Below are 16,071 nucleotides of genomic sequence, written 5' to 3' on the forward strand. Positions count from 1 at the left end.
AAAAATCACGGTTTGCTATATAAACTTATGGGCTCATATAAAACACTCGTATATATTTGAAATAAATGTGAGTCCGACATGTGGGTTCTACGTCAAGAGTCGGACTCTAAAACTAAAATATCGTGTTCACACCTTAAAATTTTAACGAAATTGATCGAAATTTGTTGGAGATGACAGAGTCTGACTGCCCGCTACTTTGTGCTAAATAGTATGGCTAAACATATATTTGGACCTTGCATTAAGAGCCAAACCCTAGAATTAAAATCTCGCGTTCATAGCATAAAATTTTAACGAAATTGATCAAAATTTGTTGGGATGACTCAATTTGACTACCCGCAATTTTGTGCAAATTAATATGGTTAAACATACATGTGGGCCCCACGTCAAGAGCTGGGCCCTAGAATTAAAATCTCACGTTCACACCTTAAATTTTAGCAAAATTCATCAAAATTTGTTGGAGATGACTCAATTTGACTAACCACTACTTTGTGTAAAATAGTATGGATAAACATATATGTGGGTCCCGCGTCAAGAGTCGGATCCTAGAATTAAAACCTCACGTTCACACTTTAAAATTTAGCGAATTTGATCGAAATTTGTTGAAGATGGCTCAGTTTAAGTGTCCGCTACTTTATGCAAAATAGTATAGCTAGACATATATATGGGCACACGTCAAGAGTCGGATCCTCGAACTAAAACCTCTCTTTCACACTTTAATATTTTAATGAAATTGATTGAAATTTGTTGGACATGATTTAGTTTAATAATTAGCTACTTCATGCGAAAAGTATAGTTAGACTTATACGTGGGCCCACATCAAGAATTGGATCCTTAAATTGTTTTGTAAATCAAACCAATGCAACCCACTCTAAACCACTCCCAAACTATTTCCTCTTAGAGGAATCCAAACCAAACCAAGCATTTGATGAATCAGCCAATTAATAACCAATCTAAACAACTTCCAAAAGAAATCCAATCCATTAAAACCATTAAACCCAATCCAATTAGCAGGGCTAGGTGGAGGTAGCTGAGGTAGCCGCCATTTGATGAATCAGCCTGTTAATAACCAATCTAAATAACTTAAAAAAAACCCAATACATTAAAACCATTAAACCCAATCCAATTAGTAGGGCTAGGTGAAGGTGGCCAGGCCGCCGAGGCGGATTCGCCGACAGCAAGCCTAAAAGCGACTAGGAGGGCATTTGTCTCTCAGATGATATTTTCATCAGTACAAACATAAACATAAACAGAAGGCAAAATTAAAAAAAGAGAGATTTATACTTCCTTCGTTCCAAATTGCAGGCCATTTTGATTAGGTGCACCTAGATATAGTGTATGTCTAGATGCATAATAATATCAATGAATTTAAAAAAACTAAAATGATCTACAATTTGAAACGGAGGCAGAATAATACTGTATTAAGGTAAGAAATGGTTTAAATAAACTCACATGTCATGGTCTCCTCGAGGGCGACGGTGGCCATCACCTGAAATTAAACACAATTTGCTGACAGGTGGAGCTCCTCCTCGCTCGGGAGAGTTGAATACTCAGCCCAAAGTGGAACATAAACGGAGAGGAAGGTACTCAGGAGTCCAGGAATTTGCAAATCGCTGGACCTGATTTGCTAGGAAGAATGTTATCTTCAGTGATCGTTTCAGTCCAGCCTGTGACCTGTGTGACTGCGAGGACGGGACCAAGTCTTTATACTCAGTGAGATGGATGCCACAGAAATCTTGTTCATAGGAGGTTCAGGACAAATAAACTCGATGTCCAACCAACGGTCTCATCGTCTGCGATCATGGGAAGGACACCGACGAAGCAGCATCCATAGTCTACTCGTTGTCAGTAGGGCGACTGAACATCTCTCATTTCCATGCCATGGCCGAGCAGTGATGTGCTCGCGGCTGAAACTAGCAGCGTGGTGTAAAGCAAATCTAAAAAAAAAAGATTTCACAGGGAGCTTGGAAAATGCTTCATGATCAGAAACTCAGAACCAACCTACTAGTCTGCAACCCTTGTAGAACTCATATACTTTCAAGGAAAGCAGAGATGTTCTCCTAAAAAAAAACCTGCAACCAGAAGCAACAATAATGAAGTTACATCGTACTGAAGTAGACCTGGAAGGAGAAATTTCACTGCCTAATCCTCCCAGTGGTGAGCTAACAAATCGCATCCAGCATAACTGATAAACTCAACTGCAGACTAAAACTCATGTGGAAACTCAAGCTCCCTGGCATCAACATTTCAGCAGCTTCCCAACTCACAGCACACAGCAGGGTATCCATATAAGATTCAGAATTTCAGGAATAGTATAGGCAGCAGAGGGATTTGCTGGAAAAAATGAAGAAACATGCAACTGAATTGTACATAAAATTTCCAAGGCTTTTGGGCTCAATTTTCTCCCGAACAGAGACAAGTTGTCTGTTCTTTAGCCAGAAAGAAGACTGTGCAATGGGTTACAAAGAGCAAACAAGGCTGGCATTTAACAAACTCAGGAAGTTCCAAAAAATTCCTGCTTCACAAAAAATTCCTGCTTCACAAGTGCTCCACCTTTATAGATCACTGTGGCTACCGCTACAAATTGCATACTTTTCGTTGATGTCTGACACGAACAAAGAAAAAAGACTAACTGCAAAAAGGTGCTCTATTCCTCTTTGAAGACAAAACACTACTGTGACTACAACCCCTCAGCAGGTACTGTGGCACACAGTATAGTATGCTATGACTACAACCTAAGCTATGGTACGATACATGATGTCCAATCTTACTTTTTTTCTCGAACCACATAGGAGAACTGCGCGTCGGTAGAAATAAAAGTACACAAGTACCCAACCCGAGTAGCAAACCCCACAAACACACCCACACACTTACAAAAAACCAAAATTCATGGTCGCACCACGAAATAGCAAAACAGACGACCAGCAACCTTCAGAGCTTAAGCTTGCAGCGACCTGGACAACCTGGACATGAGTTCCTGGAGCTTGGAGGCTCCGGCCATGCACCAGAGGCCACCCTCCGTGCTCACAGAAACAACCTTGAGAATGTTTGGTCTTGAATTGTCAAACACACAATCATTACGGTGTTTCCATACTTCTCAAGCTATCAAGATAATCAAGGAATTGAAACTGTCCAATCTTACTTGCGACTACTGCTACTGGTGATTACTTCTTTACTGGGCTACCATGCACCTGGGTTCACTGCTGGAACATTATCTTTGACCCATTCATCCCACCGCGATCTGCACAAAACCCTCACACTCTTTGCCACCTTCTTTGTTGCCACACCTGTGCTCTCTGCTATTGTAATCACCCCCTCTGCACCTCCACTTTCTTCGTAAAAATCACGGCTTGTGTCGCACCAGTCATTTATGAGGTGCTTGTTTGTTTCACCTACTATTTCATCGTCTTTGTCTCGTAATAGCCTGAAGCTCAGATCATGCAGCTCTTGTAGACGAGGAGCTTCGAAGAACATCACCAGAATCACCGCAATTGCAGCCTTGTGCTTTTTAGTGTTCCCACCGTAGGCTACGAGGATATGGAATGCATTCAGGAGTGACTGGAAGCCAATCAAGCATGTATGCACAGAGTCACCAATCAGATTAGGGTAGCTCCCAGTAGTGTGGAGTGATTCCGATCCAACCATAGCCTTGGGCCCCGGCATGTCTAGTTCATATCTTGAACCATTGTGGGTGACTATTCCTCTCAGCCAAATTTGATACTTGTCGCACACAATCATGAGCTGGGACTCACCATCACTGAGCTCAATCACAAATGACCCGTTAGGTGTATGATCCAATCCCTTTGTGACGGGAACAACCTTGTTCTTCTTTCCATCTTCAGAAACTAGAGTAAAGGTGACATCTGAACTCACAGCTCTTGTAATGTTCTCCAAACACTTCACATAATTTGTGTGTAGGTTTGCTACATCTGATACGTCAAGCCTTGCAATAGGATCCGGTATCACCTGCAAATGTTAATGGCAAAGTATGAGAGAACTGTTATGGAACAATAAATATATTTATGCCAAGTACATATACAAACTTTGAGAACCTCAAATAAATGTCTCCATCAACAATATTTTCTGCCCCAAGTACATATGCAAATCACCTGAGGGATTGTCCTGTGCTATGCCGGAGCAGTGAAACTAGCTGGCCTCAGCGTGGTCCCTGCGCTGGGGCCTAGGGGGCTGTCCGGTTGACCTTTCGGCGATTGGTTGTGCGACCAGCCGCTCGGGCCCACCGCCGCGCAGACCGCCATGGCCGCCGACTAGCCGGGCCGGGGGACGGGCTAGCTTGCTCCGCACCTCCACATGCCAGGGACGTGCGCATCCGCACGGCGTGTTGCCAAATCGAGCTGTGGTCGCCAATTTTGCCCCCATCGGCTTTGGTCATACTAGAGGCGGTGGCCGGCTGCTAGGTTTCAGCGTTTCGGGTTGCGGGCGGGGAGCGGCCGAGCGAGAGAGACAGACAGAACATGAAGGAGGACGAACAGCCTAACGGGCCAGTAGTGGGCTGAAGATGCCATAAAATGAACAGGGCCGAAAACAAACTAGTTAGTGTCCCTAGGCCCATATCTGCCCGCAGAATTTAACGGGGCCAACAAAATGCAAAGGATGAAAGTGTGGTGGGTGGGGCTGGAATGCAACGGGCTTAGTATTGGGTTTTGATTTCGGTTTTTTATTTCTGATAGTATTATTACCACCCTATCTATCATGATTTCTGTTTCCCATCTATAAAAAATATGTCATGATTTTTTACCTCCAGGATTCCACCAGAGGGAGCAGCAGTATCAGGAACAGGATTTGCAGATGTCTCAGCCAGACCCTTTCCTTTCCTCCCTTTCTTGCTTGGGTGGGAAGCCATCAGTTATCTGCATATTACATTGAGTTCGTGATCCAGAAGTTGGTTTACAATTGTCGCCGCCGAGAGGTGGGAGCAGGAACGGCCGCGCGGACGGCGCCTGCGGGACGTTCGGCGTGGTCGTCGAGGGGGCACGGGCGGCGCCGGGTGTCGGCTCCGGGCGGTGGGAGCACCAACGGCAGCAAGAACGGCTCGTCGCCGCGCGCCGGGGCGGGGGGGGGGGGGGGGGGGGGGGGGGGGGGGGCAGGCAAAGACTGTATTTCTCCCTAGAGTTGAATGGCTGTTTTATAAACGGCGGGGGGTGGTGAGGTTTGTCTGCGATTGGCCCGAAGATTGCATTTCTTCCAGAGTTGAATAATGGTTGGGGGGCGAAGCTATTGCATTTCGACAGTGCGGGGGGGGGGGGGGGGGGGGGGGGCAAGCTATTGCGTTTCGACAGTCCGAAGCTATTGCATTTCGACAGTCGAGCGGTTGGGCGAAGGTATTGCATTTCGACAGTCCGAAACTATTGCATTTCGACAGTCGACGGTCGGGCGATTGCTATGGATGACGGTCGTCGCCGCTATTACAAAAGCAAGGGGAAAACCTCCATTCCAAATTATAAGTCGTTCCAATTTCCTTACAGAGTCAAAGCATCTCAAATTTGATCAAATTTATACAATAAAATACTAATATTCATGATACCAAATAGGTACCATTAGTTTCTTTATTAAATATATTTTCATAGTATATTTGTTCGATGTCATAAACTTTTATAATTTTCTCTATAATTTTGAACAAACATATAGTAGTTTGACTCTTCAAAAAAAGTTGAAATGACTTATAATTTGCAACGGAGGGAGTATCAACACTGCACCTGTTTCTTTTTTATTCGTTTTCTTCTAAAAGTAAAAGGCCGGTTTCTTTCACCACCTCGATAAATTGAACGCCGGCGGGACCCGCATGGCGGCCAGGGAGAGATGGCTGGCGCAGCTCACGTAGGTGGCGGCATGCAAGCGGGCCCGCCTTCAGCACTGCACGTACTCCTACGTAGGATTGGGTCATTGGGATTGGGTGAGGAAAAAATACACGGACTACGTACGTAACTTTTGATTCCTGTTGCATCAAATTCTTTATGTGCTTCCTCTATTTTTTTTACATTTCTTTTTGTTTTAAGCCAGTTAAAAATGAAATTAGCAGGTGTGCGAAATCTTAAACTCCAGGATAAAGAGGCCCATGCCAGAGAAGCTATCTAATGATGGGCCTAGCTTGCTTCCACGACAGCCCAACGTCTCCACTCCCCACTGTGCTAGCCGGAACACGGTGGGCTGATTAGCTGAGGGACTAACTGAAAGTTTGAAACGATAGGAATGACGACAGAAGATTTACTACGAAAAATTACAGATTACCACTTGAAAAGAAAACAAATACACTGTTTTTGAATACCTCGTTGCTCAGTTCGGACCATGGTTCAGAGACGCACAGGTAGTTTACCGGTAACAAGCTTAACGGAATGTACATGACGACCTCATGAGCAAATTTGAAAATTGGTGACAGAATACAGTAACAGCGCCAATGGCAACTTCTACTGAAATAATCTATTAATCTTGGACAGGACTGTGAATTTTTGCTAGCCGTCAACTCTGAACTACTCTCCTTTCCTTTTCACCGGGACCTGCACAAGAAATCAAAACCAGATGCAACTTAAATTAAAAAGCAAATGAATGGAAAAGGAACAGAACCAAGAAATATTATAAGCAGGTTAAGGGAACAAGAGTGACTAGCACAGACTCAGCATGTCAAAGATACTAAACGGCATGAATTTGTGGCATGTAAATAGGTTACACAACCAAACAAGACCTCATTATATTCAATGAAATGCAACTTGTACATCTGCAATAGCTGAAATTGTAAACTAAGTGTTTCGGAAACCAGCCTACCTGTATGATTTCCAAATAACCTTTACTGAAAGTTCTGCAAACACGCCCAGCTCCACCTCTCGTTCATCAGTCCCATGGTAGCCAGACCCAAAGCTGTACTGCCGCCAAGAACACGACATAGGCTGCTTCTCCTTCCCAACAAAAGGATAGTCGTCTCTTGGAGCTCCTTCAATGTAAAGATCAAGGTTGTTGTGCCTCTCCACTGCAACAGCAAAGGTCATTGTGGAGCCTGGCTCTGGAGCGGCACCTCCACAGAGTCGGATCACCTCATCAAAGCCGCAGGTCTTGGCATGCAGTCTCAAGTTGACACCGCCAGCAATGGCACCAAGGCGGATAACCTTGACGTCAACACGGGCCTCCACCGCGATTCAGCAGCACCATGTATTTGACATCCAGCGCACACCTTTCGCCATACATGCGACGGTGTTCAACAATATATTTGCATTCGCGCAAGTTGGTGAACTCAGTGCATCCTTCAATGAGGCAGTCACCCTTGGGTTCATCTTCGGGCAGGGTTTTGGTCCGGACATAGAGCTCGAACTCAATCAACGCACGGGTTAAGATTGAAATAACTTGGGCAGGGCTGGTCAATGATAAACGTCCCGCGCCCTGTAGTGCAATAATGTTTTGAATTGTTGATTAGAGACATCAGAATTATGATAAAGAGGAATTAGCACTACTAGAAAAATGATCTCTCGTCCCTAGTGTTTGTACCGGTCACATTTGGAACCGATATTAATTCTAGCATTAGTACCGGTTCCAATGGATACTGCCTGGGTCGCGCCCCGAGGACCCCTTTAGTACCAGTTTCTACTACCAACCGGTACTAATGCATCCTCTAGTACCGGTTGGTGGCAACAACCGGTACTAAAGAGGGTACCCTCTAGTACCGGGTTGGGGAAGAAACCGGTACTAGTGTGGCACCCCCTCTAGTACCGGTCAGAGACATCAACCGGTACTAGAGGGCACCCTCTAGTATTTCAATTCATTTGTTTATACTTCAAAAACCAATCCATGTATATATAATTAGAAAAATTATATTAAGTATTTCAATTCATTTTCTTATACTTCAAAAACCAATCCAAGTATATATACTTAGAAAAATTAGATTACGTATTTCAATTCATTTTCTTATACTTCAAAAACCAATCCAAGTGTATATAGTTAGAAAAATTAGATTAAGTATTTCAATTTATTTTCTTATACTTTAAAAATCAATCCATGTGTATTAGAAACATTATATTAAGTATTCAAATGTATATGCTTATACTTCAAAAAAGTTTTAATTGTTCAAAAAATTTAGATTAAGTATTTCTAATTCATTTGCCAATGACATAGATAATGACCAGGAAGGGAAAACTCCTCGACACCGAAGTTTTCAGGGGAATACAAGAATAATTATGTGGATTTCCTTTGGAGGAGGTCGCAAATCCTGCGGGGGAGTTTCATAACGACGGATCAAATCTACAGCACCGTCAGGACTCGGGTTAAGAATAGTAGATATGATATTTGTATGCACAATATGTCTATATATAAATATGTGTAATATTATTCATATATGTGTATACACAATATGTATATATAATATTATCTCAAATATTATATTAAAAATAAATAGAACTTTACATATATTAGTGTATTAGAACTAGTATATGTAAAGAAAATAAATACGAAATATGAATATAGAATAAAGGAACAGAAAATAAGAAAAAAAGTACCGGTTGGGGATACCAACTGATACTAAAGGGCTTCTCACACCGAGCGGGGGGTGCCCTCATTAGTACCGGTTGGTATCCCCAACTGGTACTAAAGGGTAGTTATTTGAACCGGTACTAAAGAGCCCCCCTATAGTACTAGAAGCGATTTGGGAACTAGTACTAAAGGCAATTTTTCCAGTAGTGTAGAAGAGCATTAGATATATATGAATAGTGTCTGATATATTTCCCTCTCATAATGTCATGGTGCGTGTAGAAAGTTTGAAAAATGAATTACCATGCAGATTGGTACTCTTTTATATTATAGATTGAAGCTGATTTAGAAATTTGGAAGAAAAAAACATTGATAGCAAGAACAGGCATATCTGCAAATTTGAATGACCCAAATTGCATCTATCCCCTACTCTTAGTTTGAAGGCAGGCAATTCAATGAATGCAGACCAATTGAAATCAACACCATAGACTTGAAGAATGAGGGCATTACCGTCTTTCACTTCACAGAGACAGCTTCGCAACCGTTAATCTCACGCCTATACACATAGTTGCGCAAAGGCTCGATTGTATCCTGCATAGCGATAAAACCAAAGATGTTAGCACATCCAGAATGAGCATGCTTATAGCCAGCAATTTTAATATCGATGAACTGAAGCAAACACATAGGTTTGCACTGACATCCATTAAAGCAATCCCCAGCACTGCCAACAGTTACTGCAAAATGATTATATTTTTTTAGTAAGTACCTTATGATATACGATGCATGATAATTAAAGCCCGAGATGACAGGAAGAGGGGATGGGCTGGGGTCGGATGGGGGTTACAAAAGGCAAACATACATTCTGATTTATCGTCAAGATTATAATCTGCGGCTAATACATGCTTGCCATAACATCTGATTGGTAAAGGTCATCGAAGCTGAGTTTTTGGATGTTTATAGACCACATTGGTCTGCTCCTCAGGGTCACAGGTAGCCATTGAAATTCATCCACTGTAAAAGGGCGGTTTTCCCTGCAACAAAATAACCCAAATCAACCCCTAAAAACTATTTTGAACGGACTATGGAAACAACATACTTTTTTATGTGAAAGACATCAATCAATGGTTCAAAATGGCAGGTTCCGGGACGGCGCGGGCGTCGGTACGCGTGCGTGCTCGGGCTGGCGGCGAGCTGCAGGGGCGGCGACGGCGTCGTCAGAGGCGGTGGCGGGTACAGGGGTGGGAGCTAGCGTTGGAGGAGAAGAAGAATCCAACGGATGAAAATTACGCGTACGGATCTCCTAAAAACTATCGGAGGGAGGGAGCAGGAGAAAGCTGGTTGGTGGTCCGTCAGAGTGAGAATAGCAGCCAGGATTGGTGCGATTTTCAGGAAGAAATGTCAGGCCCGTGAGCCATAGAAAGCCGTGAGCCCAGCCCAAAACATTAATTCAAGAGCAAAGTTTATTTTACCCCCTGACCTTGCCATGAAATCTGAAAAACATCCCTCAGCTCCAAAACTGAACACTATATATACATCCTAAAATCGGACAAATGACACCCCTGCAACAGTTCGAAATAGTTTTCTTGGTGGATTTGTATCACCGTAGGTGATAAAATCCTAATTGCCGCCTTAAGAGGTGGTTGGGGAGGAGGAACTCACCAATTACAGCCCACCACGTACCAAGCCTATGAAAGTCTATGAAAAGAGTAAAATGCACCGGCCTACCACGTACAAAGCCTATGAAAGTCCATGAAAAGAGTAAAATGCACCGGGATCCATATAATAAACTTGTAAGGGAGTGTTAACTTAGTCCACGAACTTCGAAAATGCATTTTTAGATCTCTAAACTTTTTATGTTGTGTCGTTTAGATCCATGCCTGTCCACTGTCCACATGTACAGCTAGAGATGACGTGGCTGACCGGACGTCTCATCCCTCGCCCGTCCCCTTCTTTTCCTTTGCCGTGCACGAGGCGTCGTCCTCCATGTCCTGCTCCCCTCTTTCTCGATCTCCCTCATACAATTTTCTCTCTCGAATCCATTCTCTGTTCATATTCTTCCCCGATTAAGAAAAGAGCAGGCAGCAGCAGCTCCAATCTCTCTCTTTCCCAAGATCGAGCAGAGCAGGTGCTCCTCCACCTCTGTTTCCGCCACAGTTTAATCCAAGCCGATTCTTATGCTCCCGTCCGCACGCCTCGCTGCCGCCCAGCGCGGGAGCCATGGCAACATGCCGCACGTGTGCAGCCTGCCGTCGTTCGAGCCGCAACAGCGCGTCTACTTTGCGTGCCTCGCAGAACAGGGTATGGGCCATCTTTTTCCATCCACACCGGCACCAAGCTCGGCAGCATCACCTTCTGGCGATAGCGCACTAGGTTCTCCAGGCGCAGGAAACCTAGCGGATATCCTGGACAACACTGCAGCCTGCTGCGGGTGCAGGGCGCCGCCACCGTGGACTGGCCATGCAGGGGGCGCCACCGCCGCGTGCTGGCTGAGCAGGAGCGCAGCCGCGGGGGCTGCCGATTTTATCAGATTTGGCCGGAATCGAAGATTGGGGAAGGAGAAGAGAGAGGGGGCGGCGGACTTCACGGACTCGCCGCGCTCGGACTCCACTACGGCACGCCTCGACCAACGCTTGTCGCTCCGGCGAGGCAGCCCAGAGACTCTTGTCGCGGTTCTCACGCTTCGACCAAAGTTTACACTGTCCAGCTAGGGGCCCACCGTCCAGAGATAGAGAGAAGTGGAGTCCACTTGGAAGCCCCTGTTCCAGCGGCCGGCGGTCCTGGCGGCCAGGCACCGCGACCGCTTCCACGGCCTGCTCTCCGGGGCGATCGAGGTCGTGGACGTCGACGTGCGGAACCGGCGCCGCCACGAGGGCCCCTGCGCGGAGGAGACGCAGCGCGCGCTGGAGGGCGCCTCGACGGAGCTCGGCCTCGCCCTCGCCATCGCCAGCATGGGGGCGGCCCGACACCTCGCGCTCCGGGGCGAGGCGCCCAGGAGCAGTTGTAACCATGTTCAAACGACAGAGAGTTCAAATTCAAACAAGCACGCATGGAAATTGGAAAAAGGATCAAAACACCGATCAAGTGATAAGCGCAACGCACGCGAAAAATTAGCAGCGAAAAATGCGTCTCAGTTGACGCCGAGAGAGCCGCGCCGCGCGGTCGCCGGCGGCGCCGACCAGCGCGCGTGGCGTCAACCTCCTCCGCCTCTTATAGCACCCAGCGCGGCCTCAAGCGCGCGAACGGCGGCGACGCGCTCGGCCTCGATGAAGCCGTCGACGCCAGGAACGCTCGGATGGCCCAGCAGCAGCTTGGCGGCGCTCAGATGGCCGCGGCACCTGTCGATGGCGCGCAGGGCATCCTCGCTGCGCGCTAGGACTTCATTAGAGCTCGCCGATGGAGGCGGCCAGCGACGACTCCGCGCTGTAGAGGCTGTTGCGGAGATCGAGGATGAGGAGGATGCCCGCCTTCAAGCAGGCCACGGTGCCGGTCAGGTCGATGGACGCGTCCTCGAGCTCGCCCTCCGCGAGCGGGATCAGGTTGAGGCCACCCTTGGCGTCGCCCGTGTGCGACGCCGACGACGACTCGAGGTGTGGCAGCGCGGCGGCCAGCAGAGAGCGGGCGCTGTAGCTGCGGCCGCCTGCCTTGTCCAGTAGCTTATCGATCTGCTCCTTCCCCACAAATTCCCACCTGTCTTCTTCAACACCCCCTTCTGTCACACAAGTTCAGGACTCCCCGCGGGCAGCCATGGCCAGGGTAATCGCCTACAACCCGAAGAAGCGAGGGAGGGAGGAGAGCTCGGAGCCGTGGATGCAGCTGGTGCGGACGGCGCCCGGCACCCTACTGCGCGTGGTCACCTCGGAGTGGGAAGGAGTCCGCAAGTGCCTCAAATCCACCCACCGGAGGCTCCACGACTACAACGTCGCCGACATGCTCCAAAGTCCGGACGATGAACGCGGGGAACCGGCTCCGGAGGCCACGCGGCTGGACCCTCGACGCCTCACGCCTCCCTCCGCAAGGTCAAGCGCCTCTCCGCGCTCCACGACGCGGCGGGGCACGTCCTCGCGCTCTGCGCCGCGCGCCTCGGCCTGCGGCCGCGGCACGGGGGCGACGCCCACGCCGGGGCGCGGTGGCCGGCGCGGGAGGAGAGCCGCGACATCGCCGCCAGCCATGCCGCCGACGCGCTGCGGGGGCTGCGCTCCGCCCTGAAGGACCTCCGGGCGACCGCGCACATCCTCCACGTGGTCTCCGGGAGGCCGCCCAAGCACCGAGCCAGGGCGGCGTGGGCTTCAGAGGCCGATCGGCTCGTGCGCCGCGCCACGGACGAGGCCGCCGCGGCGCGGGACGCGGTGTTGCGGATGCGTTGTGCCGTCATGCTGGAGTTCTTCGACGCCTGGGCCATTCTGAGCGGCTAGGCGCGCGGCGGCTCGACGGAGCAAGCAAATGCACCAAGCGCGATGCCTAACGGCAATGCTGATAGGTCTCTGTTCATCCCGTATGATAGCTTACGTCAGGGTTTTGCCTGCTCCTTGTCAGTTGAGTGTTCGTTGACTCTTTGTGGACTTGTGATTCATGTGCCGCTTGTACCCCCCAAAAAAAAAACAGTCCACAATTTAAACGGGACTAATGCTTCTTAATTTTTCACCTCTACGGCTCTACCACCTTGACACGTGGAGTAGTAAGGCAATTAAAATAGCACATGTCAGCAGCCTTTGACATTGACCTTAGCAATTAAAATAAATCTTTATCAATTTTTTTAACATTATGGTGGAAGCACCGCCGTATCATTTAAGCAGGAGAGAAGCAAATGGTTTTTGTTACGAAGTTGATATTACATAAATAAAAGGTTACTCAAACTCAACACACTAACAATACACTCTTTATTGAACGAGAATATTTGTGTCCACACCTTCCTTTCAAAAATACGTTGGTTTTTTTCTGTCCACACCTTCCACACTGTGTACATCAACAAGGCCGCCACATTGCGCGGCTGAACCTTGGTCCACATTATTACCTGGCACTTGAATCAGACCATCAAAATATGTTGACATTAGCCTTTATTAATCACGTACTACTGTCTAATACGCCTGCCACTGGGTATCCATACCCTGTCCCTAACCTAAATCCACACCCACTTCACATGGAGAGGGTGTGTGTAGCCATTAGAAATGGGAAGGGTGCAATTAATTAATTGGAGATGTATATATATGTAGCACAAAATTAATTATCCATTAGATATGGGTGGGAGCGGGGAGGGTAAGGAGTGAATAATAATTATTTGGATTTGGGTGTGAATAAGAGTGGGTTTACCCTGCCGCCAACAGTGGCAGGCCTGCTGTGTACTGCTGATCCGCTAGGCAGATTAAGGGCCCGTCTGGATCCGATTGAGATTATGGCTTCTAGCTAAAAAAAAATCTGAAACCGATCCAAACGCATGAGATTATAGGTGAGATTCTATAATCCACGCACCCGGATTATGAGAATCCTACAATCCGGCCCAACCCAGCTAAAAGGAGATAATACATGGGGAAATGACGTTTTCACCCTCGGCCCCTCTCCTCACCCACTTTATCCCTTCTGTTGTTCCACCAGGGCGGATGCGGCAGCCCCGACGCCCACCCATTGAGCTACCGCCGCCGGCCGACCCCTTGCACGCCAGGCGGCCGACCCTCCGCCTGCCCGGCCGCCGCCGCTGTGGGCCTCGCTCGAACCAGCTCTGCCGGCCAGGCCACCGCCGCGCGCGTGGGGCTCCTGCCGAGTCTCCACCTACCCGGCCTCCGTTGCCGTTTGGACCCTCGTCGAGGCTCCCGCCCGCCCCTGTTGCAGACTGGGGACTCGTTTAGCGGTGCGGTGGCCGACCTCAATCTCAGGCATGGAGGAGGCCGGCGCGAGAGAAACAAGGGAGGAAAAGGGAGGTGGAGAGAGAAACGGGAGAAGAGAGGAGAAAGAGGGTAGAATCCAAAGAACCAATCGTCTGGGCATTTTCTCTATATACAATCCAGATTCTTCCTTGGTCCTCCCAGCCTGCATGCAATGCGACAACGACTCTCCTCTTCTTTGGTCGTGTCCGGGTTCCAGCTGATGAGCGCGTGCGTACGGCGGGTAACTGCATTCGGGCATTCCAATAGTTTTTTTTTCAAATGCATTCGGGCGTGACACGACTTATATAAATAAAAACGAAAAACGGAGGGAGGGCGTAGTGTACTTGGAGTTGAAGGAGAGACAAATAATTAAGGACGTTGAACGGTTATGCATGCCCAATTATTATTGTACTAGCTAGTTATATCAAATACTAGACGTAATTAATAATTTTTTAAACTAGAGTACTAGACTAAAGTTTCCCGTTTTGAATGAACCTCTGTTTGGATCCACCTGACTAAAGTTTAGCTAGCTAAAGTTTAACAACTTTATTTTAGCTGGCTAAAGTTTAGCTAGGGATGTTTGGATTCACTAGCTAAATGATAGTTGAAGAGGTATTTACCTATTATATCCCTTCCTCCGATTTTAGAAACTTTTCTCAAGAAAGGATGAGGGGCAATTAGATCTTTTACCAACTTTAACTTAATTTTGTTAGAATCCATGGCAGCTAAAAATAGCTATCAATACATGCACGCTAACCGCAAACTAGGCCCAGGTGGCCTCTGCCCCCTCGCCCAGGTGCAACCGCAACCCCCGGCGCCGGTGCGTGCTCGATCGCTCGGGTTAGTACAGGGGGGCCAGTGCAGCTTTGCAGGGCACACAAAAATGCACGGCAAACCGCCGCCCTGCCTGCCGAGACGCCCAGGGCGTGATTTCGGAACCCGTCCGGCCCCACAGTACCCCCTATCGCTCGCGCGCGATAGCCGCCGGCGCTGACGCTGACCGGCTCGCAGGGTCCGCACGAGGCCACCGCACCCGAAGCTAGGATGCCCGGACGGATGGATGCAGCTAGCAGAGTCTGTTGCGCCGCACCTGCACTTGCACGGCGTGAACCATACCCACCCAATACGACGCGCCGATCGACGCCAATACGCCATGGGGCTCGGCACCGCCGGCCGCCGGGTACCTCTCTGCTGTGACGTGGATATAAATAGTCTTCAAATCTAGGTTGTGACGTGGAAGTGAAATGGACATCGATGGTAATTCTAGTTTTTACTGAGTTTCTACTTTGTGAAGCAGCCGCAAATAAAGGGCCTTTCGACGGGCCCCCAGTTTGATCCCGGCCGCAGGTGTGAGCCTGTCAGCCTGCTTGCCTCTGGGTGCGCAGCCCACAATCGGAGTGGTCCTGGCATCCTGCTCTCCTGCCAAACTGCAGCCTCTAGAAACACGCTGGGAACGAACCATATTTAAAAAAATGTGATGGTACATAATTACACATACAACTCTAGTACTCCCTCCATCTTGGAGAGTCAAAGCATGTCAAATTTGATCAAAATTATAGAAAAAATTATAAAGATTTATGACATCAAATAGGTATATTATGAAAATATAATTGATGAAGAATCTAATGATACTTCAATGACATCATAAATATTATTATATTATTATACAAATTTGGTCAAACTTGAGATACTTTGACTCTCCAAGATTCTTGGAATGACTTATAATTTGGGATGGATGAGTAGATTC

The 16,071-nt window shown here is 47.8% G+C and overlaps 1 long non-coding RNA gene and 1 pseudogene across 1 annotated transcript; both read right to left on the reverse strand.

The window, feature by feature from the left end:
- Positions 1-2,351: 2,351 nt before the first annotated feature.
- Positions 2,352-4,561, reverse strand: LOC140222129 (uncharacterized). Its single transcript, XR_011897677.1, has 2 exons — positions 4,107-4,561; positions 2,352-3,963 (listed from the first exon to the last, which is right to left on the reverse strand). It is a non-coding gene; the product is annotated as an uncharacterized lncRNA (long non-coding RNA).
- Positions 4,562-6,773: 2,212 nt separating this feature from the next.
- On the reverse strand, positions 6,774-9,150 carry LOC140222297 (uncharacterized; annotated as a pseudogene).
- Positions 9,151-16,071: the final 6,921 nt, after the last annotated feature.

The sequence above is a fragment of the Setaria viridis genome, chromosome 3 (genome assembly GCF_005286985.2).
Source record: "Setaria viridis chromosome 3, Setaria_viridis_v4.0, whole genome shotgun sequence".
Classification (NCBI taxonomy): Eukaryota; Viridiplantae; Streptophyta; class Magnoliopsida; order Poales; family Poaceae; genus Setaria; species Setaria viridis.